Source organism: Cupressus sempervirens, chromosome 3, assembly GCF_028749045.1.
Source record: "Cupressus sempervirens isolate cs-2001-9-10 chromosome 3, ASM2874904v1, whole genome shotgun sequence".
Classification (NCBI taxonomy): domain Eukaryota; kingdom Viridiplantae; phylum Streptophyta; class Pinopsida; order Cupressales; family Cupressaceae; genus Cupressus; species Cupressus sempervirens.
In genome coordinates this window covers 26,059,294-26,083,978 of record NC_143120.1, presented here as the reverse complement: position 1 = coordinate 26,083,978, position 24,685 = coordinate 26,059,294, and the positions used below count along the sequence as shown (strand labels likewise).

Genomic DNA, 24,685 nt, shown 5'->3' with positions numbered 1-24,685 from the left:
TTCATAGCTATTTAAATTTGTTGACACTCTCTAGGTTTTCAAGAGTAACCTTACACCCTTTTGAAGAGGCCTTGTAACAAATATTAACAAAGTTTCCATCATTATTTTCTTACTAAAATTCCATGGTTTCATAGTATGTTACCTCCAAATTACTAGTTGATGTGATTTTCTATTGCTCTCCTTCTTTAGGAAAACTTATCCAACATATGAAACCTTTCTTTCTCACATTCCTTCTCAAAGCTTACTTCCTTATAAAGTTACTCCATTCTAAATTCATTTCTCCTACTATCATGATCTTTGATAAGTTCGCATCTCTCACATTCATATTTTTTTATTTCTTTGATTCTCAACTCCACAATAGTTGCAATCTCTTTTCGAATTTTGTATTGTTCTTCTTATTCATCCTTCCCAATTTTCATCTCTTGGGGAAGATTGACACAATCAACTTAATGTTGATGGCAATGATCCATATATTGCTTCTTGAAATGATCTTGCATCTTCTCTAGTGCCTATTTTCTTCTTGTTATATCTTTAGAAAATTGTTGTCATTCCTTTCTATAGCTTTCTTATAAATAATTCATCTCCATTATTCTTTCCTTGTGTTTCTCTATAGCCCTTTGTCTAATTATTTTAACTTCATTTTATTTAATGCACAACTTTCTTCCCACTATAACCACTACTTCTTCCAATATTTTATTATGCACTTGTTCTTTGGAAGCTTTATTCTTAGTCCAAATCAACTTCTATTTATCCTCATTCATTTTCTTCATAGGCTCAACAACCATTGACTAGTATGACCTCATATCATGTTTTAATCTTGCCTTTCCTTTGGAATGATTGTTAAAGATTTTGATATCCTCTTTTGTTTCTATGTGGACATTGAATACACATTTCCCCCTAGTTGAAAGTGTACATGACATATGTCCCAATCATCATTTCCTCTACTTTCCTTTAAAAAATGTTAATGCAAGTTTTCTACCTCCAAGTATCTCATTGTTGAACTCTCAAAGATAAGAACACTCATTCTTCAATGTCCTTTTGGATGATATGCATGTTTTTCCTTCATCACATTGTAGCCTTTAAAATATTCAAGTAATTATTTATTTCTCATTCCCAACCATGTTTCTTTATCATCTTCATTTGAGAAGCATGTTCTAAATGATGATAATTGGAGGCAAAACGATCTCTTGATTATTTGTTACTTCCCCCAATCCTTTACACTTTCCAAACATTCCTTTTGCATTCAAACCTATAGCTCCTCACCTATTTAATTCCTCCTCCAAAAATTTTTCAAGTTTCATGTGTAACCTAACTCTCTTTGACTATATGATCTTTGCATGGGATATGAGGCATTACATAGCTTTGTACAAATCAATGGCTCCCACACCACCATGGCATGTCAAAAAATGAAGCTTCCTTGAAGATTTGATTGCCTCTTTAATGGTCAAAGAATCCAACAAGTGGAATAATTCCCTAAACCACTTATTCTTCTTTTGAGTTTCATTGGTTACATCACTAGCATAAAAGTCACCATCATCACCTCTACCTAACAAATCATAATCACTTTCTACACTTTGAGCATCAAAATCCCTTATATATTGATAACATCCTATGTCATCATCCATCATACTTAATGCTTGATATTACTCTAAAGGAAGAAGATTGGGTAATGCACCATTTCTAACATGTGAAACTTCTGCAGCCTCATGTGATGCAAAATATTTTCCATATCCTATGACTGAATTATTTACTTTGTTTCTCCATCAAAAACTAGGTGTGAGAGGAGGGATAAGTCTATTTTCTCTATTTAAGTTAACATTAATAGTTTCTTAATTTATTTTTAGCTTATGTGATTTCCACGTTCAACGTGATTCCTTTCCCACTTATTTGGCTGCTAACCCTTATTTCTCATGTTGTAGTTGTCAACTTGGAGAATTCTATGTCACTTTTTCTCAAGATGAATCCCATATTTAAATCTCTTTCTCTTAGAAGCTACATCATAAGGCTGATCCCAACCCCCATTAGTTCTTCTCTCATCATGTGATGCTTGTGCCTTACATGGAGCTCCACTAGAATCCTTTCTAGATCTTTTAGTGCTAGCATCCTCTCTGAAGCATCCTAAAGAACACAACTCACTCTTGGTCCAATTTGTTGAGGACTTCAAATTTGATAACCTAGATCTCTATGAAATAGTTATTTCCCTATTCCCTTTTTTCAGCCCACTATATAAATTACTATTTGGCTGCCCTTGATAAGTTGCTTCAACAGGTCCTTTGTTCTTGGTCCCCCTACATGTCTTTTTATTTTTTATTTTTATTTTTTATTTTGAAAAACTTTAAGTTTGGTTAACCATCATTCTTTTTTGGGAAAGGGTTTTGTTTTTTCTTCTTGATAAATGTATTGGGTGAACACCACCATAGCTATTTTAAGTTGAAAACTCTAGATTGTGATAAATGTAATTATGATTGCAAAGTTTAGAAATGGGGTGATTGTGTCAATAAAATTTAATTCTATGGACATTTTAATCTCCATGCATGCAAAAATGACTTGATTATTGCATATTTAAAATATGTGAAGCACTTTTTTTTCTCACCAATTACAATTGCCTCAAATTTTATTTAAATATCTTAAACTATTAATCATGTCATCTTTGGAAAACATTTCTAGGTATCTCCATACCCATCTACTTCATTGTGATTGACCAAATTGTGCATATAAATAAACTTCTTCAATCTATAAAGCACTATCACAAAGAAGGGGAAACTCAAATTTTACTACCTATTTTATATAGTTATAACTATTTCATTGCAAAGATTTGAAATTATTAGTGCTCACTGGTGTCACTAAGAAGGCTTAATTAATAGAGAGAGTTTCATCTTAGGGATATCAATCGCCCTTCCAGTCACTGTGATATTTTATAGAGCAAATAGGCAATGCAATACTGAGGCTTAAAATATAAAAGGATAATATCTCAGCCAATTGAACCACCTTGGCAGTAGAGAGACTATATTTATTTACTAAAAAAATTTATTCATATGAAGGCTAAGAAAGCTATGGAAATAAAGATTCTAACTAGGGGAGATGAGCCTCTATTTGAATGGATCCAAAGAATGCAATTCAAATCTAAAATGATCCTAGTGGCAGAAGAAGGACTTAAAGAAATGGAAGCCAAAGTGAAAAAGGATCAAGATAGGACTATGAACTATTAAGAGGTCTACATACAGATTCCAAAGCTAGTAGACAAGGAAAAAGGATCATCGGAGTGGCCATCATGCAAAAGAACTTCTCCAGTTATCTAGATGGTTTGATAGATATATCTTTCAATAATCGAAACAAAGTGTCCAAGCTCTAGAAACTTGGCAAGTGTGTACATGTGGCTATGGAGGAAATACATGAGCAATTGAATATCATCAAGGATTTAGCCAAAGAGCATTACAAGTGGCTCTTGAGATACACCAATGTCCATGTTCATAGATACGAGGAGTTGATTCCAATCATTGTTGATGCCAAAGCCTATAAGGAAAAGTTAGAAAAAGGAAATAAGGAAAAGTGATTCATATCCCACCCTTTCACATTTTTATGTAATCATTGTAAATAACAAATTGGCTCCTTGCCATTTGTCAATTTTGAGGAGATGAACCAATTTGAGATCCATTTTGTAATGATCATCTCGGAATCCTATATGTACTAAATTAAAAGATTAATAAAAGGTTGGCTAATTTTTGGTGTGAAATACTTGGTGTTTCAAAGACAATTGAAGGGTATTTTGTGTCAATCATTTTCTATTCCATTCTTTCTATGTTAGGTTTATGTTTTCTCTTTTCATCTGAATAGAATCAAGAAATGAATAGAGTTTTATTCCCCTATTTCAAAAATGTGAACTAAAGAAAATAGTATTGTTGTTGGAAGTTTAGGAATAATCCCTTTCCATAATTTCTTTCAAGTTAAGTCTTTTCCATTCTCAAAATTAAGATCTTGTTGATATCAGTTTAGTTGTAGATAGTATACATTGCTGAATCGTTAAGCTTTGTGGTTTCATAAGATGTGTGAATCCATAAACTTGACTAATCCTAAAATTCAAACTCTTTCCTAAGTTAGTTCTTGTTCAAGCCTAGCTTGGTTCACCTTTCCTATTCTCAGGTTAAGATTGTACCCCATTTTAAAGTTAGAAGGTAAAACATAATTCATTACAAATCACAAATACAATAGGGAGTTGTACCTAAGAATTCAAAGGGAAATTATTCATTTAATAACAACTTTCCAACTATTGTAATTAGATGTAGTTCACAAATTTGGGCATTTAAGAGTTAAGTTGAAAGAACAATCTGATTACCAACACAATCTTCCCTTTCTAGTAACACCAATATTTTTACAACTTGCTCCACCCTAGAGACATTCCCACTTTCTCTCCAAACTCACAATTCTATCAAGAATGGTCATCCTACCTTCAACTCAGAGTGAGGGATGCAGATTGAGGGTTTTTAGACTATCCCTATCCTCCTAGACTCAAAATCCATAGCTCTCCTTATCAATTTCTTCAAACTTGACAAAGCTATCCTAATTAGACCTAGTAGAATTATGCCTCCACACTTGGTTTTTGGACTTTAACTCTAAATTTTCTATAAAAAGGAGGAAAGATAACCTCAAATATGGATACCATTTTGGGAATACTATAATATTTTATGGGTCTTAGGTCCTCAACCTATTCATACACCACTTTGCTACTTCTAAGCCTAAAAGAAAGGGTTTCATGCATTTTGTATCAACATCTCCTAGGGCCTTATGAAATCCCTTAAAAAACTTATCTTGAAAACTTTTCCTTCCACACATCCCTCCTCCTTCTAAAACTCTCAGATTGAACTATCTAATACATTCAATCCATCAAAATACTCTTGCAAGCACTATGATCGCCTAGCCATACAATAAAAGCTTGCCTAGGGCATCACTTGAAAAATTGAAACCCAGTTTTTCCAAGCCTCTAATTTTCTATGTATACTATAAAAAGACTCTACTTCCATCTCCCTCAAATAAATTATGGTTCCATGATGAGGATTCATTGAGGAGCCATTTTTCACAAAACTACCAAGATAGGAACAACAAACTATCTATCTACAAAAGATTTTCTAACTATACACAAAAGAACTCCTATAAAATTAACTCTAAATAAAGATGCACTATATGAGAATGAAACTCAAGGATCAAATGAAAATAGAATTCATTCAATCCACTAAAGAATTCCTATAGTAAAAGCCCCAAAACTATCAATTCTGGAATAACAACTCATGTATTTCAATTTTCCAAACTCACTTATTACAACTTACAACCCTTGGAATGGGTGTAATTTGTGATTTTATAATTTGTCTCAAAGTTTTTAGATAGTTATACTAACCATCAACTCCATCTTCATGATATGTATCTTTCTTGTCACAATGTTGTCAAGCAATTTTTCAAAAATGTTGGCACTTTTTGCAACTCCTAGAAACTTTTGCATCTGACCTTTGGAAACTTCCAAATGGTCCCTTTATGATGTATAGGAATTATTAAGCCTTCATATCATCAACTTACATGATTTTGACCAATTTCACCTAATTGACAACTTTTGGAACAATTTACATCTTTTTGACATCTTTCCAACTTTGCATCAAATGACAATATATGACCTCCAACCTATGCATAAAGATATAAAACTACCATAGAGGATATGTTGAAATAAAAACCAAATGTTCCCCACACTTATATGGTATAAGACCCATACCCCTAATCTTTCTTCATCACAACCTAAACACAAGATAAGTAAAGCAACTAGAATGGATTGAGCCTAGTCAAATCCTTCTAGGAGTAAACACCATGTGACCTTCTAAGGTCCAAACACACCAAACTAAATTGGCTAAGGTTAGTACAAGACAAAAACCAATATGAGAAACTAGGACCAGGAATTAGCCTAGGTTCTCTTGCACCATACTCCCCCAAACACAAAGAGTTCAATCCATCCTTAGATATAGCAAATGAGAGTCTACTCCTTGTTTCTTGAAGTCTTCTTCCTTGATCCAAGTATCCTCTGCATCTTCTTTGCCATGCCACTTGACAAGATGCTCCCAAAAAAAAATTCCCATTCTTCTTGTAAACCCTTGAGTCAAGTATCTTTTCAACTTCCCTAGGTGGTGGGGGAGTTAAATTCAGGTCTTCTACATCTTGAGTGACTTCCCTAAGTATTTGAACAACATATAGAGTTGGGCCTTTGTACCTAACCAGATCAGCAACATTGAAGATTGGTGATAACCCAATGTCTTCAAGAAGCTCCACTTTGTATACATGGTTTCCATACTTGGCTAGTATTTTGCAAGGTCCCAATCTTCTCATATGAAGCTTATGAGGCATTCCCTTTTGCAACCTTGCTTTGTTTAGATGAACCATCACAAGATTCCTAACTTGGAATTTTACATCTTGTTTACTGTTATCTACCTTATGCTTGAGTTTTTTAGCATTTTTAGTTAAGGTTTTCCTTACTATTTCATGAACTTCCCTCATTGAGTGGGAAAAGTCCTCAACATATCCACTACCTTGGGGACCATCTTTCAGCTCAAGTTCTAATCATTGGCCAATTAATTTTTCTTCTACTAGGGTGATTATGCATAAGAGTCCCCATTTTAAGTTTTATCTAATGTGGCTTCAAGACTCCTCTCTTTTTGTTCTTATTTATTATTGTTGGAGGGATGGTCCCTCTACTTTTGGTATTGCTATGTTTTCTTTTTCCAAAAAACTTCAATATGTCAAAAGGTAGCTTAAGAGATAGAACAAAGATTGTTTTAGGGACCTTCATTCCATTAAGAGGCTCACTTAGGAGCATCTAGATGTCATTACCAGATAGATTAGGGATCTTGGTTTCTTAGAGGATCTAGGTAATGTTGAATCCCTTTCTTCTAAAGATGTGGAAGAATGGGAACTTTGGGAGGAAATATTCTAGAAGCAAAAATCTAGAGTTGATTGGCTCTAGGAAGGTGATAAGAACACTTGCTTTTTCCATAGAATTGTGCAATCTCATTGGAATTAGAGCTATATTTATTCTTTTTTTAATTCTGAAGGTATCCAGTTATCTTCATTAAGTATCATGTGTCCCAAAACTCTATCCAAGGGTGGAATTGTGGAAATGGTTTACCTTCTCTTTGTCATCTTCAATTTTTTGATAACTCTACTCATGCAAGAATTTCTCAAGTCAATGAAGCTAAAGCCTTCCAATATACTTTGGTTATTTATTTGGTGGTGACATGCCAAAAATTTAATGAACACAAATCTTCTATACATTTTTTAATACTCCTAGACTTATTCAGTGGAGGATTACTAATATCCTTAGGTTTCAAATTGGTTCACTCCCTTTGATATATCTTGGCATTCCTATCATTGTTTCTAGGCATAAATGGCTCTTCTAGAAAGTTTTGATTAACAACCTTTGAGTGAAGGTAATAACTAGACCCATAGATGGCTCTTGAGTATTTCTCATGTTACCCTTCTTCAATCTTTTATTTAGGCACTCCCTATTTATAGAAGCATGGTTCAAGTTTCTCATATTTACTTTCCATGAGAATTTGATGCTCTTTCTCAACAATTCCTTTGGAGTGGTAATTTGTGTAACTCTAAATAGAGTTTGATCAGTTGGAAGACAGTTTATAGGCCTAAGAAGGAAGGAGGTCTTGGCCTTTGATCTTCTATCTTAAGTAGCCAAGCTTTTTTTGCTAAGATTTACTAGTGATGGTTCTCTAGATAAAATCAACTTTGGGCTCCTATAATTACTCATAAGTATTTTAGAGGTTTTGGTCCTTGGTTTTTTTACATGCTTCCTCTTGAAGGACATGGATCTATGGTGTGCAATACTATCAAGATTGGTGCTCAATTTTTTAAGAGGGGCCATTTCCATAAATGTAAGGAAAGGTTGTGAGGCTTTGTTTTGGTTTGATGCTTTGGATGACAACCCTCCCATCTTATCCATTTACCCTCATCTTCACACTTTGTGTAATTCTTTTCTTGCTACTAGATGGGATAAAGTAGCCCATTATAAGACTCCTTATCAGTTGGATCTTGTTATTGAGTATAGATGGAATTACTCCTCAAGTTGTCCTCCAAGGGGCTTCAAAGGTAGACCACCAGGAGCCTTCTAGGATTTTGGCTTCTAGGGAGTGTTTCTCTACTAGGGCCAGATATTTTGTCTTGGGGCGGTACCCTATCTAGTAAATTTTTTTTTTATGCGAGGTACCAAGAAATTACTAGACAACTATTAGGGGATGTGTTGGCTCCTGATTTAACAGAGTTTGAATAACTAGGTATGCAAAGCAATGTTGCATCTATGGGAAACTACCTCCAATAATGGACACAATTCACCAAGAACCTGGGCCAACTATAAGGCTACACTCCTTCTACACTTCAGGCTCTGCAAAACCTAGGTGGGTGAACCTCTTAGGATCTAATTATGTGACCAGTACAATAAGCATAATCAGGATCTAGAATAGAAGATGAAAACTCCTAAGTCTTCTATACATAACCAAGAATGACAAGCATGAAATAGCTAACAACATGACTCATGAAACTGGCAAGCTAGGTGCGGGTTAAAATTTGAATAACTTTCAACATGAAAGCGGAAATGTTTGATTAATGATGTTGATTCAACACAACCTCAAATATGTAGCAGTATAACAAGTGATCCTATAACTGATTAGTGCCTAATCCATTGGGCAATTCCATGAATTCAAAACATACATATGTGACATCAGGATATATTTCATATACCCAAACATCATATCTATCTAATCACCTTATGATTCAGACATCAATGTTCATTAAGATCTCATTCTCACGAAATATCCTTCTCAAAATAACCAATAACCCTATCAAAGACATCAAGCATTGACTTGGCCCTTTTTTCCAACAACAAAATACATCAAACATACACCCTGAAGGGGATGCAAATGGATCTTAGATCTTTGTTCCAAGACCACATAAGACTACAGATTACTGAGACAGGAGACGAGAATCGGAATGAAACTAATGAAATGCTTGCTCATTTGTATTGATTTCCTTGAAACTATACATTCAAATGCATAAAATCAAAACATGAAAACACCTAACATATCAGAACTTGTTGTATTATCTGCACTACTATAGTTCACATGAGAGAATTATGCCAAAGAATGAAGGTGGAATCACAGATCTAGATCTAACCAAGTGGTCTCACAGAAAGACTAAGAAATTCCAACCAACAATGGTCTCACAGTGAAAAAACGAGAATGATTACAATGAAACAATGATAGAAAGATATAGGAGAAGATGAATTCTCAAATCTAATCTATGTTTGACATGTGTCCACTTGGAATTCAATCTTTTGCAATTGAACAACCTATCTCTTCCTTCTCCCATTTTGATCTGAGTTGGTTTCATCATTTCTTTGTTCAATGATGAGAACCCTTTTGTTTCACCAAAATATCTAATCTACCTCATGAAAATGCTGTAAAATTTGAGGTTTTATTGAGTGAATGTGATCAAATTTGACCTTAACTGCATTTTCATTGCCTTTTAACCACATTCAAGTCATTACCATGTCAAAAAATAGTTTTGAACTCTGATACCTAAATACAATTGCAAATTGGAAACCTGATAGAAAACCTTGTATAGCTTGAACAAACTACTTTCAATGTAGAAACAAACTCCATAATCAAAAAATTCATATTCTCCTGATTCTGGTGATATATAATATCACATATTTTGCTTACCAGAAACACCTAGGAAGTTAGTTTGAAAATGCCTCCCTCTGGTATAAAGTTCAACTGAGTCTGCAACTTCAAATATTTTAAATTTTGAAAATATTAAATCAACCTAAAGTTTTCACTTTAGATTAAATCCCTTTTTATTTAAAAGTTGCACGTCACTCATTTTTGAAAAAACTATTTTAAAATGATAATTTAAAAATCATTTTATTTTCCCCTTCCCTTCAATTCTGGGGTCAAACTTTGTTGACCAAGTGCCACATGTCAAAAGGGTGCATGCCCACATTATTTGAAATTCCTGCAACTTCTTATTATGGGCATGTGCTCTCTGTCAATCTTTCCCAGATCAATGATGGGCCAAAGTCCTTTTCTTTGACAGCCCACTCAACTAGCTTAACCAATAAAATATCATCCTTTTATCAACGTGCTCAGAAAAATTTGACTACAGCATTTAAACTTTCAGCACCCATGACATCATTGCTTTCAACTTGGCATACCTGTCATATTCCACCAATGAGCGCACTTAACTTCATCTGATCTTTCCAACATGGCATGAATCAACATTCCTTTCAAGGCTCGGTCCCACTTTTCCATGTGTCACAGAGGGGCTTTCTCACATTATTTAAAAGTCAAATAGTTCCATATTGCAGGCAAACCCTAACCCTTGATCTTATTCAAATATATGGTGATTAAAAATCTTGCATGATTGTAATACCTAGTCAGCTAATCAGACCAATGAGATGCTTCCTTTATATTCCAACTCACTTGACAACTGCCATGAAAGACAAGCTGTTATTATCTCCTAAGAAAGGAAAGCCCATGATGTCACACTATGCCACACGTCACAAAGGGGCTTGCCCACATTTCTTAAAATTCCTACACTTTCATATTGCAGGCAAGCGCCAGCCCTTGATTCTTGCTAAATCAACAATCACAAAACTTGGGATGTAAAGTATTAATATCATTAAAAGACCAACCAATGACATCGCAGGAAATTTAAAACATGCACGAGGAATAATGAAAACTCTGCAAAAGGTCTGACTACTTCTAACAACTAAGAATTTTGTGGCACACTAAGGTTTGAACGTCAACAGGGGCTACATTTCGTAAAGGAGCTTTCTCGCATTATTTAAAGACCTTGCATTTCCATATTGTAGGCAAGCCCTAACCCTTGATCTTGAAAGGATCTACGGTACCTCAAAGATATCAAAACTTGGACCTTTTTCAAATAAAATAATGCAATTAAGGAAAACTTTATAAGGTTTATCAAAAAGATTAAAAGGTCATTCTTACGTAAATAAACCTTTAGGATAAAAATGTCCTGCCAAAATTTATTTGAAATGATACTTTCTAAGATTTTCAAAGGCTAGGGCCAAATAGGGCAAGGTACAAGGTTACTTAGTGAATTTTGCCTAGGGTTTTGACTAAATTTCAAATTATTTGGGGTACACATTTAGGGTTTTTTCACTACTGAATACAACAAAACAAGGGTGGTGAAAAACCAGGCCAACAGTGGCTCTGTTTGGGGACAATGAATAAGCAAGATTCATATGAGGGCTCAGAATCCCTGGGAGAAGAAAACCACAAGCTTGACCTCAACTTCCTCTTGAACAACTTTATTGAAAACAAGAAACAACTACCTCCTACTATATACAAACAATGGTGTCGAACCACCGAAAAGTTTTCAAAACTTCTTGATAGGCCAACACTAGGGAAAATAATTAGGAAATAATTAACAATTTATGATGAAATTTAGCTTGGTCTATTCATGTCAATCCGAGAGCATAAGCTTGCGAAAGGTGTCCGAGCAATATGCTATCAAGGGATATTGCTTATGATATGAGGGATTATGAATGCATCTAGAACACACAAGAATAAATCTACAGCAAACTAAAGTAATTCTGGCGATAGGAACTATCACTTCCTGGGGACAAGAACTATAATTTTCTGACAATAACAATTTCAATAGATCTAATAATCTAAAAACAAAACTCTCAAATACAAACCAAACTGATCTACAAACCATAAACGTGCATAAGATATGGATGGTTAATCTGATAACATAATTTCTTAATGCACAATTATTTCTCTTCTAATTCTGAGATGAAAATTCTACATAAACCACAATATAGGAATGTGACAGGAACTATAGTACAGAAATTAAGACAAATTATAATAGAAATCAAATTTGAAATCCATATTAACTAGATCTGCAACATTGAAATAAAAATAGATTATTAACACTCATTGAATATAGAAATATGATATTAACCAACAAAATTTATTAAACTATCAAACAGAACAATATAAAACATAATAAACAAATGCCAAACACACTAGAATAAATTATTTACAGTCTATCAGTTACTAGAGAGTGGGCGCCCTTCCTCCCAACAAACTAATTGAAGAAAATGCTCAAAGAACTCTTAAATCAGCTCAGCACAATAATATATTTCTGATATTATGATTCATACATTCTTCTCCTCCTCTCTTGAATATGTGATGGCTTATATAGCCTTTTACATATAAAATAAACAATTCCATTTTTATCATGGAAGTTCAGTCTTTATGGCTGAAACTTATTGTTTTATTTTTAATAAAGAGTGTTAAATAGATGAACACTCTTTCTATAACACAATAAACTAATTTCTTAATAATATACTAATTATTTGCAAACTAATTTTCTAATAATATAACAAATAAACAATATGAAAATTTGGCCGAAATGGTAAATCTGAAATATTTACCTTTAGAAAACCACTCATAACTCCTTTTTGGTTCACTTTCTAAAGATTTAGTCACACGAGAACCAAATTGGCTCTATTCTGGACAAAACCCATATCTTGGATTTTTCAGATTCGTCTTCATTTGCTCAGAAACTGCCACGCAATATTGACTATAGAAAATGTTTGAATTGTAATTTCTTGCAAAATTCTAATAATATCTTTATATTTTTTTCAACATATTCCTTAGTCAATATTGTTGGAATAGAAAATATTCCAAATAAATACCAATAAGAGTCCTCCATAGAAGGTGAAGAAGGCGATAGGAAATTGCAGTCCCAACTGATAGGCAACAGGAGGTTGTTAACTAATAGGAAGATCTACAACAACAAATCAACATGTTGTAGTAGTAAAGATTAGTAAAACATCATCAATAATGAATTTTCCATTTTTTAATCCCAAAACAATATTAAATACTACTTAATTATATTAAACTATATGCAACATTATAATGGTAAAATGGAATGAAATGGGATACAAATGGAACAGAGAAGTATGTAGGAAAGTGTGTAAGATAGATTAAAATGGAGCATTAAATACGTTATAATTGGCTCTCATCATTCCCCCCAACTTAGCTTATTGCACGTCCTTGTGCAATCATTATCATCATGAGGCCTTTAGTTTGAATTAAAAGCACTTGGATTAGACTTTGTCTTGACTCTGAACCATGATAACTCATAGACGAACATAAATCTCTTTCTTTGCCTTACATGACAAGCTTTGTTATTTTTCTTCCTCAATAGGGATATCTCATAAATTATTTTTCTTTTCTCTTTTCTTTTTCATTTCTTTTCATTTTTTATAGCATCATGGTTCAAAAGGTTTAATATAGGAGAATTTATCTCAATTTGCACAAGAGGAGTTTAAATGGGTGAAATAGGAGAGATGAGAGATTAAGAAAAGGTTCTTATAAGATGGATATAATGGGTAATATAGTGGGTTTAGTAAGGGCAATAGATGGAAGATAATAGGGTGACATTCCTCCCCCCAACTTAAAGGTTGACTGCCCACGAAAAATGAGGAGAGGGTATGTAGGTGTGTTGCATAGTAATCAATATAATAAGCAATACAAATAAAGTTAAGAGATAAAATAAGGAAAAAAAAAAATCAATTATTTTACCAACATGCATGGGTAGAGAGACCAAGGTGGGCAGATGGAGTAACTCAGCAACTGTCGCCACCAAAAGCAATGAATCAACTAAAAATGAATAGAGGAAGGCACCCAAAATTGTATTGCAACACCACAGAAGACCACCATCTGACTGAAAGTAGCAAAGAGAAGACCATTGGAATCAATCATAGAACATGGGACAAAGAGGGCAATCTGTGGGGCCACCATTATCAAATGAAGCACTAGAGATCATATAGTAGGTACCAAAATCCACTGAAACACCTCAATAGATCATGCAACATGTACTAGGGGTGATCAAAGATGTGAGGATCACTTTGAAGAGGAGCAGAGTTGTAAAAGTGAGTGACAAGAGGTGAAAAGAACCACTAAAACCAATGAGTGTTCCTGAAAAGAATGATTAGTAGAAAAACCAAGAACACCAATTATTAATTCTTCTTCTTCTTCTTCTTTTCCTTTTTTTTTCTTCTTTTTTTTTTTTTTTTTTTTTCTTTCTTTTTATTTTGAATAAATTTTGATAATGACAAGTGGTTGCTGGCAAGCTAGTTTTCAATCACTCACCACTTAATGGTGCTGTAAAAACAGTTTTCACCACTAAGAATTTATTTTACAGTTAACATCCACCAAAAATCGGTTTTCAGATATTAACTGGCCAACAACACCGAAGGTTTTCATTGTTGGATCTTTTATTGCTTTTTTTTCTTTCTTTTTTTCAATTTTTCAATAACTGCATAGAATGACCAAAGAAATGAAATCCTTACATGGATGATGAAAAATGATACCATCCAAAGTCTGAGTTTTGTCCATGACCTCGTAGAAGGCACTGTTGAAACTTGAGTGCATAAGGAACTTGAAATGATGACCAAGAATAATCTCTGTAAAGTTGGGAATACTACACCAATCAACCTTGATCTATGTGTCTCATGCCTTTAAATTTGAAAGCTTCTTGGAAAACTTTAGAACACACTGGCACACTTGGATGAAAGAAGTACTCACAAGTATGACGATATATGGCATAGTGTTTTGATGATGATAAAACTGGATCACTTGGCATGAAGTTGTGCTACATATCCAATCCTTGTAAAGAATGAGAGATATCCACTTTCTAAAATAAAACACACCTTCATTATCAAGGACAAGTTCATAGAGTGAAATACCAATGATAGTCTCCAATGTGTCCATAGAAATTTAGAGAGGAATGTGGTAGTTGGAAAAATGCTCTAGATTCTTGTACATATCTTCAAAGTATTATCAGATGTGTTGTGGAATAATCATGAATCTCATAGACTAGGTTGTATATTTTTCCTCCATGTGATAAATCACCAAAGAAAATAAATCTCATCTCAATGTGGTAAATGCTTTATGCCATAATCTTCTTGTGATCTTGAATAGTGAACCACAAGTGAAACATACATGCACCAGATAGCTAGCAAGCCCAAACAACGTGAAAAAAAGCCAACATAGTGTGTTATGCAATGCTTGTGTAGAGAAGCATCATCAATTTGTATTGATTCTAAGATTATCACACCACAACAAGAGACCTATAACCACATTCTCTAAACCAAGCATATCAAGTATAGTAAATAAATATCATCCATTCAATAACTCTATCATTAAGTAGGTTATTTAGTTTTACAAATGATAGATAGAGTTATTACTATGAATAGATACTTGATAGAATGGATAAATACAAATAAACTCTTGTGTTCATATAATAATAATGCAAATTTAACACTAGAGCACATACCTTGAATTGTGGAGACATCACATGTTGAGGTTTGCTAAAAGAACCAACAAAACAATCAATGAAGCTTGATTTGGAATCATCCAAGAACCACAAGATTTGAGGGATTCCCCCAACTTAACTTCATGCCACAAGGTCATGAAATCATTAGGATAACCAAAGAAATTAGGTAACCTGAAGAGGTAACACATCTTTAGAATTTTGTGATCTTTATTGAATGATAGATAAATCAAATATCTCAATAATTCAATGGATGGATTTCCAAGTTAACTGTAGGTTATAAAAGTAGAGACAAGTCACCTCATCCAAGGAATCAAGAAATTAGCATGTATAATCAATGAATGATCATTATAAGATACAAGAACCAAGAATAAAGAAAATATGGATATTAATACTTTGATCCTTGTTAAATAAATGAATCATCCATAATTTACTTGGTCTTCTTAGGACAATGGGAAGTATCAACAATGAGGATTAACAATCATCCAGGTTTTAACATTTTGGCCATTAATGCATAGAATCCCTTATGATAATTCTTAATCAATTATTGGTCCCAGATCAACAAGTATATGAGGAATGCACAATTTAATCATAGGCCTCCAAATATCAATATGTGTAAGTACAAAAGTAATAGAATATAGATCTTGGAGTATCTGGCAACACATTTGTGGAATATGGAATACATATGGTTTAATATTACTTAGTGCGTGAATGATATTAACACACCTACTCATGAGTCCATTAATTAAAATTGATGCAATTTGAAGTATGGGCTCATTTGTAGATATTTGGAATTCACCAAGTAGAAAAGAAGAACAAAGTTGATTATATTTCAATAAATAATAATATTGTTCTTCTAATTTAATTAAACCAAAATCCCATTCCTTAAGTCCATCGATATATTCCAATGTTGATTTATCAATTTCAAGCACATCATTATATGGTAAAGGGATTCGTGAAAGTTTATTAACCACCTTATTATGAAGTCTTGTATGAGCCAATATAGTTTCATATAGTGGATATGGTGGAGTGGGTAGAATATGATATGAATGAGATAATGAATATGGTAAGAAGTGTGGAGGAGATAAAGTAGACGGGAATAAGAAGGCTGGTTGAAATGTAAATGGTAAGGATGGATATGATGGAATATAAGAGGTATATATGGGTTGTTGTGAGCATGCATGATTAAATTCGTTGTGCATGCTAGGTGGAGAAGAACATTTTCAAGAAATATGTTGAATTTGTAATAAATTAGAGTGACAATATATGTTACCAACATAATGCATACCTTGATCTTCTTGGGTTGGTACTTGAGATTTTTCATCCATTATAAGGAATACTTGGTCACTTCCTCTCGTATCTTAATAGGTACCAAAAAAAATTGTACCTCATTCACCACTTTCTCTTGATTGTTCAGGCATATGCACTGGTCATCTTTCCTATAGCAAAGAGAACAACAAGTGGTTAAATTAGCATCATCAAAATTACATTGCTCTAAAAATTCATCAATGATATCTTCTTGGTCAGCAATAAGGATATCATTTGTACATACCTATGATGATGGAAGATCAATATCTTTTAGGATGCACTCATTAGGTAGAGAGGATATTAAAACATCACCTTTGGTCAGCATCATTTCCCTATCAAGTTCTTCATTTGTTTTTAAATTTCAAGGAGGGGGCCTGGGGGTGGTAGGCACTAGTGGGGTCAAGGGGTAATGACCCTTGTGGGGTCCTGGGGTAGTGCCCAAGGTGCGCTCGCACATTTTGCCTCTTGCATTCCCTTTAGATTTTTCATTTTTGAAACAATTTTCAACTAAAATTGATATACTTGAACAACATTGAAAAGGCATCATTTTAAAAAAAATTCTTCAAAATTTGCTTGTCAATAACTCACAACAACTTATGATAATGTAAAATTTAATTAACTTCTAAAGAAACTAATGAATCTAATTTCTAATGCGTACTTGCAAACTCTCAAACAAAACTATAAAGCAATGCATCTAAATGATTTAACCAACACAAATTAAGATTAATTACTTAAGCAAGGCTAGCAGTTGCAAAAGCTTTCATTCTAATGCATTGTTCCTAACTCAAATCATCAAACTAACATGCCTTTGACACCTTTCCCGGGCCAAAATGATTGGCCAACACTGGGGCAAATAATTAGGAAATAATTAACAATTTATGATGAATTTTAGCTTGGTCTATTCGTGTCAATTTGAGAGCGTAAGCTTGCGAAAGGTGTCCGAGCAATATGCTATCAACGGATATGCGATAGGAACTGTCACTTCCTGGCAATAGGAACTATAATTTTCTGGCAATAACAGTTTCAATAGATCTAATAATCTAAAAAAAAAACTCTCAAATACAAAAAAAACTGATCTACAAACCATAAACGTGCATAAGATATGGATGGTTAATCTGATAACATAATTTCTTAATGCACAATTATTTCTCTTCTAATTCTGAGATGAAAATTCTACATAAACCACAATATAGGAATGCGACAGGAACTACAGTACAGAAATTAAGACAAATTATAATAGAAATCAAATTTGAAATCCATATTAACTAGATCTGCAATATTGAAATAAAAATAGATTATTAACACTCATTGAATATAGAAATATGATATTAACCAACAAAATTTATTAAACTATCAAACATAACAATATAAAACATAATAAACAAATGCCAAATACACTAGAATAAATTATTTATAGTCTATCAGCTGCTGGAGAGTGGGGGCCCTTCCTCCCAAAAAATTGATTGAAGAAAATGCTCAAAGAACTCTTAAATCAGCTCAGCACAATAATATATTTCTGATATTATGATTCATACATTCTTCTCCTCCTCTCTTGAATATGTGATGGCTTATATAGCCTTTTACTTATAAAATAAACAATTCCATTTTTATCATAGAAGTTCAGTCTTTATGGCTGAAACTTATTGTTTTATTTTTAATAAAGAGTGTTAAATAGATGACCACTCTTTCTATAACACAATAAACTAATTTCTTAACAATATACTAATTATTTGCAAACTAATTTTCTAGTAATATAACAAATAAACAATATGAAAATCTGGCCGAAATGGTAAATCTGAAATATTGACCTTTAGAAAACCACTCATAACTCCTTTTTTTTTCACTTTCTAAAGATTTAGTCGCATGAAAACCAAATTGGCTCTATTCTGGACAAAACCCATATCTTGGATTTTTCAGATTCATCTTCATTTGCTCAGAAACTACCACGCAATATTGACTATAGAAAATGTTTGAATTGTGATTTCTTGCAAAATTCTAATAATATCACTATATTTTTTTCAACATATTCCTTAGTCAATATTGTTGGAATAGAAAATACTCCAAATAAATACCAATAAGAGTCCTCCATAGAAGGTGAAGAAGGCGATAGGAAGTTGCAGTCCCAACTGACAAGGGACAAGAGGTTGTTAACTAATAGGAAGATCTACAACAACGAATCAACATGATGTAGTAGTAAAGATTAGTAAAACATAATCAATAATGAATTTTCCATATTTTAATCCCAAAACAATATTAAATACTACTTAATTATATTAAACTATATGCAACATTATAATGGTAAAATGGAATGAAATGGGATACAAATGGAATAGAGAAGTATGTAGGAAAGTGTGTAAGATAGATTAAAATGGAGCATTAAATAGGTTATAATTGGCTCTCATCGCTTCTTACCTCTACCAAAAACCTGATTCTCATTTACATCTCTTTGAGGTAAACTGCAATTCTCTTTCTCAATTTTACCAATCAGATTAGCATCTTGGATCATATCACATGGCAAAACGAAATATTTCTCTTCATTCTTATAGTGCATATACAAATCAGCATTAATTTCTACATCATGCTCACTATGAAAATGTATATCAACATGCTCTTGATTATACAAACTAAACTAAGAATCAAAATCCAACAATGATTCATGCATGCTAATCGGAAACACAAAAATTTCAGATTCTACACCATTCACCAAGTTGCATCTACCAAAAACTTACAACTCACCTTATGTCTCTGGCTGTAAAGAGTATGAGAAATCTGATTGTTGTCTACTTGCAGTCATGTCATTCATTAAATCAGATTTATCTTTCATTAAAACCTCTTCACACTCAAAACACTGATTAGTCACCATACATGAAAATTCATTCTAAAAGTGTTGATCTAAACTATGCAGATCACAATCATTTTCTTCATCTAACTAAATGTTGAAATAAACCTTGAACTTATCAGCATATAAAGAAAATCTATAATATGATTGACAATATTCACTATTTTCCTCTTCATCGCATGAAACTTCAAAACAAATTTCAGCAAGATCAACATAAAAAGAATCTGAAACAGTATCAAACTTCCTTTCACTAACATGTTCTGCATCCAACAAATCATCATGTGCAAAGACATTTGACGTACTGTCATCTACACCTCCAAAATCTGATAAGGATTGTTTGGATTCCACATCTCTTTCTACATCAAACTTTGGGGAAGTAACTTGACTGAATGAAGAAACATTATGACGAAAAATATGAAGATCCTTAGAAATACATACTTGCTTTTCAAAATCACAAGCCAACAAAATACAGATTTCATCAAGGCTCAAGAAGACTGCCTCACAAATCTTCTCCTGGTTGTGATTATCATCCAGATGGCATGAGGAATTTACAACAACAAGATCATTAGTATAACAATCTGGAAAATCAAAATTGTTACAACAATTATTCTTATCATAAAAATCACTACCTTTATTGTTGTTACATAATTCCTCAACTTCATATTTACTGTAACCAAGTTTATTTTCACTTTCATATCGATCTTCTTTATGCTGATTGCAATTGCCTGATTCACTTGCATTTGAATCTTTCTCTTCACATTCGGAAGACAGATTATCTTTATATAAGGATTCATTATATTCATTACTACCCTAACTTTCAGCACACCCATTATTATCATTAGGAGATATATCATGAAATCTATAATCACCATTTTCCATCTCTTCAATGAATCTTTCAATTTGCAAAAACCTTTGTAATCTTATAGGTGCTGGCCAATTGACTGAATTGGGTACTAGAACATCAAGGAAAACACTAGGCAAGGAAGATTCCTCAAGTCTACAATGAAAAGGCATCTTACTGATTATTGATTTAAGCATTAAATAACATTGTTCAACATTTAAACCTTGAGTATTTCCTACCTCAATTCTTATACGATTGACAATCCTTTTGTAGACCATTGTATTCAACATAGCAATGTTATTATTTATAGTTTCTAAACTCTCAGAATTTGGCAAACTAATCTCAGATTTGAGATTTGACTTCATTATAGAACACTTTTTCTACCTCTTCCTTCTAGTGCTGAAAATCAATGAATAGAGGCTACCATATTTTTAACATTTGACTTCCATGAAAAGAAAATATGAAAACCAAAATACCTCAAGTGATGATGCAAACTTTGATCTGCTGATTTGGCACAGGTGCAAGACTAAAAATCCTTTACACCACTGGTCAAAACTTTTTAAAGTGGCCACCTCCTTTCAAGACGATAAAGAGATCACTATTGTGATTGACTTTTTACACTTCAATTTCTTATAATAGTAGATAGAAAACAACACCTTAAAACTTATCAAGAAAATTAAAATTCCTTTCCAAGAGACTATCAAAAACTTTAAATATGCCCATACAACTAAAAATCCTTCAAAATTTTGCAATGAAATCAACTAGGAACAAACTAGTACAATGATTTGAGAGTAGCCACTAACACTTTGTGAGAAATAAAACATAATTTGTCACTTGAAAAATCTGAACTAGACCTTCAATGTAGGAGAAACTTGCAGATCATTATCATTTTGAAAAGAAACTACACTTTATAAATCAATTCTTGACTCTGAACTTTATCAACAGCACTTGCAAACTGAATTGATTGAAGATAGACCTATAAAAGTTATAGCACACAATTTTCATCCAATTTTAAAATATACTATTGTCCATGAATAAGGCTCAACTGGATTGCCTGATATTTGAGTAAGAAAACTAGAAAACACATCAGATAATTTATTGCTACAACTTTTTATGCACTTCTTCTGTTGTATTGAGTCTCCTCTTTTAAATTCTCAAGGTTTTTTCTATCATTCAGTTTCAATGCAGTCCCCAACAGAGTCACCATTTTGTTGGTGTTTTAAAATGCTAGAAGGTTTTAAATTATCTCGATGAGAAAAAAACATATCTAGGGGTAGCTAACTCCCATTTTCAACATATCTTTTCAGACATCGGGCCAACTATAAGGCTTGACCCTTCTTCTACTTCAGGCTCTGCAAAACCTAGGTGGGTGAACCTTAGATCCAATTAATATGGTATCAGTGCAAAACATATCCCTGGATCTAACAAAGTAGATAAAATCCCTTACATCTCCTAATAACTCATGCAATAACACCAATCTACATTAGCTAAATGCAAATCTATGACATTCACAAGCTGAGTGAGGGCATTCTATTTAGGTTCTTCAACATGAAAGGGAAAGAACATTTGATTAATAATGTTGAATTCAAAAAAACCTAGGTATGAGCAACAAAAACCTAATGATCCTATCTCTGATCAGTGTCTTATTTATTGAGAAATTAAATGAATTATAAACATACATCTTCTAGAAATCTCAGATATATTTCTACATCAAGATCCTTGATCTATCTTTCACCTTGTGAATAGACATCTGCATCAAAATGAATCCCATACTTAGACTATCCTATCATGAATTCTACAAACCCTATGATAAACATCAAGCAATTACATGGTTCTTTGTTCCATTAGCAAGACACTTCAATCACATACACTTCTAAACAAAATGCAACCTAGTTTATGCTCTTTGTTCACAAACTAGAAGAGATTACATATCCACAAACAAGAGACATGATTCAAACTGAATTTAAATCCCTTTATTGCTCTTTATTTGTTTTCCTTTAAACCAAATACATGAAAGATGTATAGAAACTAACTCACAAATCACTTAACAAATTTGAACTATCTGCATTAAAACATAAATGTTGCTCAATACAAGAGAAAATTGTTGAAGAACGGTGTCTTAGTAGTGAGTGATTTTCTTTTGAAAACTGGAACCAATGGTCGCATAGTGAAAATTTTGAACCATTACAATGAAAGAAAGATAGAAAGATATAGGAGAAGATGAATTCTTAGATCTGATCTATGATTGACATGTGTCCACTTGAAATTCCTTCTCTTTGCCATGAAAAGACTCTCTCTAATCTCTCTCCCCTTTGATCTGATTTGGTTTTCATCATTTCTTTGTAACAAACTTATAAATGTCTCTGCTCAATGATGAAAACCCATTTGTTTGCCAAAATTTGATATGCATCAAGAATGCTAATAAAACCTTGATTCAACTGACTTGAAAGTGGTTAAATTTTTACCCCAACTACATTTTAACTGTATTTTACTAATATTCAGGTCATTTCCCTATTAGGAAACAGTTATGTAATTCAACACCAAGATATAGTTACAAATTGGAAACCTGATAGAAAAATCCTTATAGCTCAAATAGATTGCTTCTTGTGCAGAAACTAACTGCATAATCAAAAAATTTAGATCCTCCCGATTTCGGCAATATATAATATGGCATATTTTTCCTTCTAGAAACCCTCTAAATCTCAGTTTAAAAAATACTCCTCTGATAGAAGACTCAGTTCTCTTTGCAACTCTGATTTTAAAATTTTGAAAAATTTAAATTAACCTAAAGTTTTCACTTTAGATTAAATCCCTTTTTATTTAAAAGCTACATGTCACTCTTTTTTTGAAAAACTATTTTAAAATGACAATTTAAAAATCATTTTATTTTACCCTTGCCTTCAATTCTAGGGTCAAACTCTATTGACCAAGTGCCACGTGTCAAAAGGGCGCATGCCTGCATTATATAAAATTCCTACAACTTCTTATTACAAGCATGCGCTCTCCGTCGATCTTACCCAGATCGATGGCAAGTCCAAATATTTTTCTTTGATGGCCCACTTAGCTTGTCTAACCAATAAAATATCATCTTTTAACGTATGTGCTATGACTAATCTAAATGCAGCATTTAATGTTTCCACGCCCATGACATCACTGCTCCCAACTTGGCATACTTTTCACTACCAATTAGCGTGCTTTACTTCATTTGATCTTTCTGGCATGGCATGACTCAACATTCCTTTCAAGGCTCGGTCCCACTTTGCCATGCGTCACAAAGGCCCATTCACACATTCCTTAAATTTTGACCAATTCTTTATTGCGGGCTTGCACCAGCCCTTGATCTTTGAAGGATCTATGGTGATCAAAAATCTTCTATGACTATATACTTAGTCAGCTAGATGGACCAATGAGGCACTTCCTTTGTATTCCAACTCACCTGACAATTGCCATGGAAGACAAGCTGTTATTATCTCCTAAGAAAGGCGGGCCCATGATGTCACACTATGCCACGCATCACAAAGGGGCTTGCCCGCATTGCTTAAAATTCCTGCACTTTCATATTGCAGGCAAGCGCCAGCCCTTGATTCTTGCTAAATCAACGATCACAAAATCTAGGCTACAAAGTATTAATATCATTAAAAGATCAACCAATGACATCGCAAGAAATTCAAAATGTGCACGAGGAACACTAACAACTTTGCAAAAGGTCTGACTGCTTCTGACAACTAAGAACTTTTGCGGTGCACTGAGGTTTGAACATTAGTAGGGGATACATGTCGTAAAGGTGCTTGCCCACATTATTTAAAGACCTTGCATTTCCATATTGTGGGCAAGCCCTAACGCTTAATCTTGAAAGGATCTATGGTGCTTCAAAGATATCGCAACTTGGACCTTTTTCAAATAAAATGATGTAATCAAGGCAAACTTTATAAGGTTTATCAAAAAGATTAAAAGGTCATTCTTACGTAAATAAACCTTTAGGATAAAAATGTCTCGTCAAAATTTATTTGAAATGATACTTTCTAAGGTTTTCAAAGGCTAGGGCCAAACAGGGCAAGTTACAAGGTTACTTAGTGAATTTTTCCTAGGGTTTTGACCAAATTACAAATTATTTGGGGTACACATTTAGGGTCTTTTCATTGTTGAATACAACAAAAAAAGGGTGGTGAAAAACTAGGCCAACATGATCTTGAGGTCCCTTGGTGGAAAAAAGTTTGGAATAAGTTTTCTTGGTCCAAATGTAATTTCTTCATATAGCTAGTGGCTCACAATCGGTGTCTTACGTGGGA

General features: G+C 33.2%; 1 pseudogene; it reads right to left on the bottom strand.

Annotated features, from left to right (window-relative positions):
* Positions 1-152: 152 nt before the first annotated feature.
* On the bottom strand, positions 153-23,888 carry LOC149564587 (protein SUPPRESSOR OF GENE SILENCING 3 homolog; annotated as a pseudogene).
* Between the last annotated feature and the right edge of the window lie 797 nt (positions 23,889-24,685).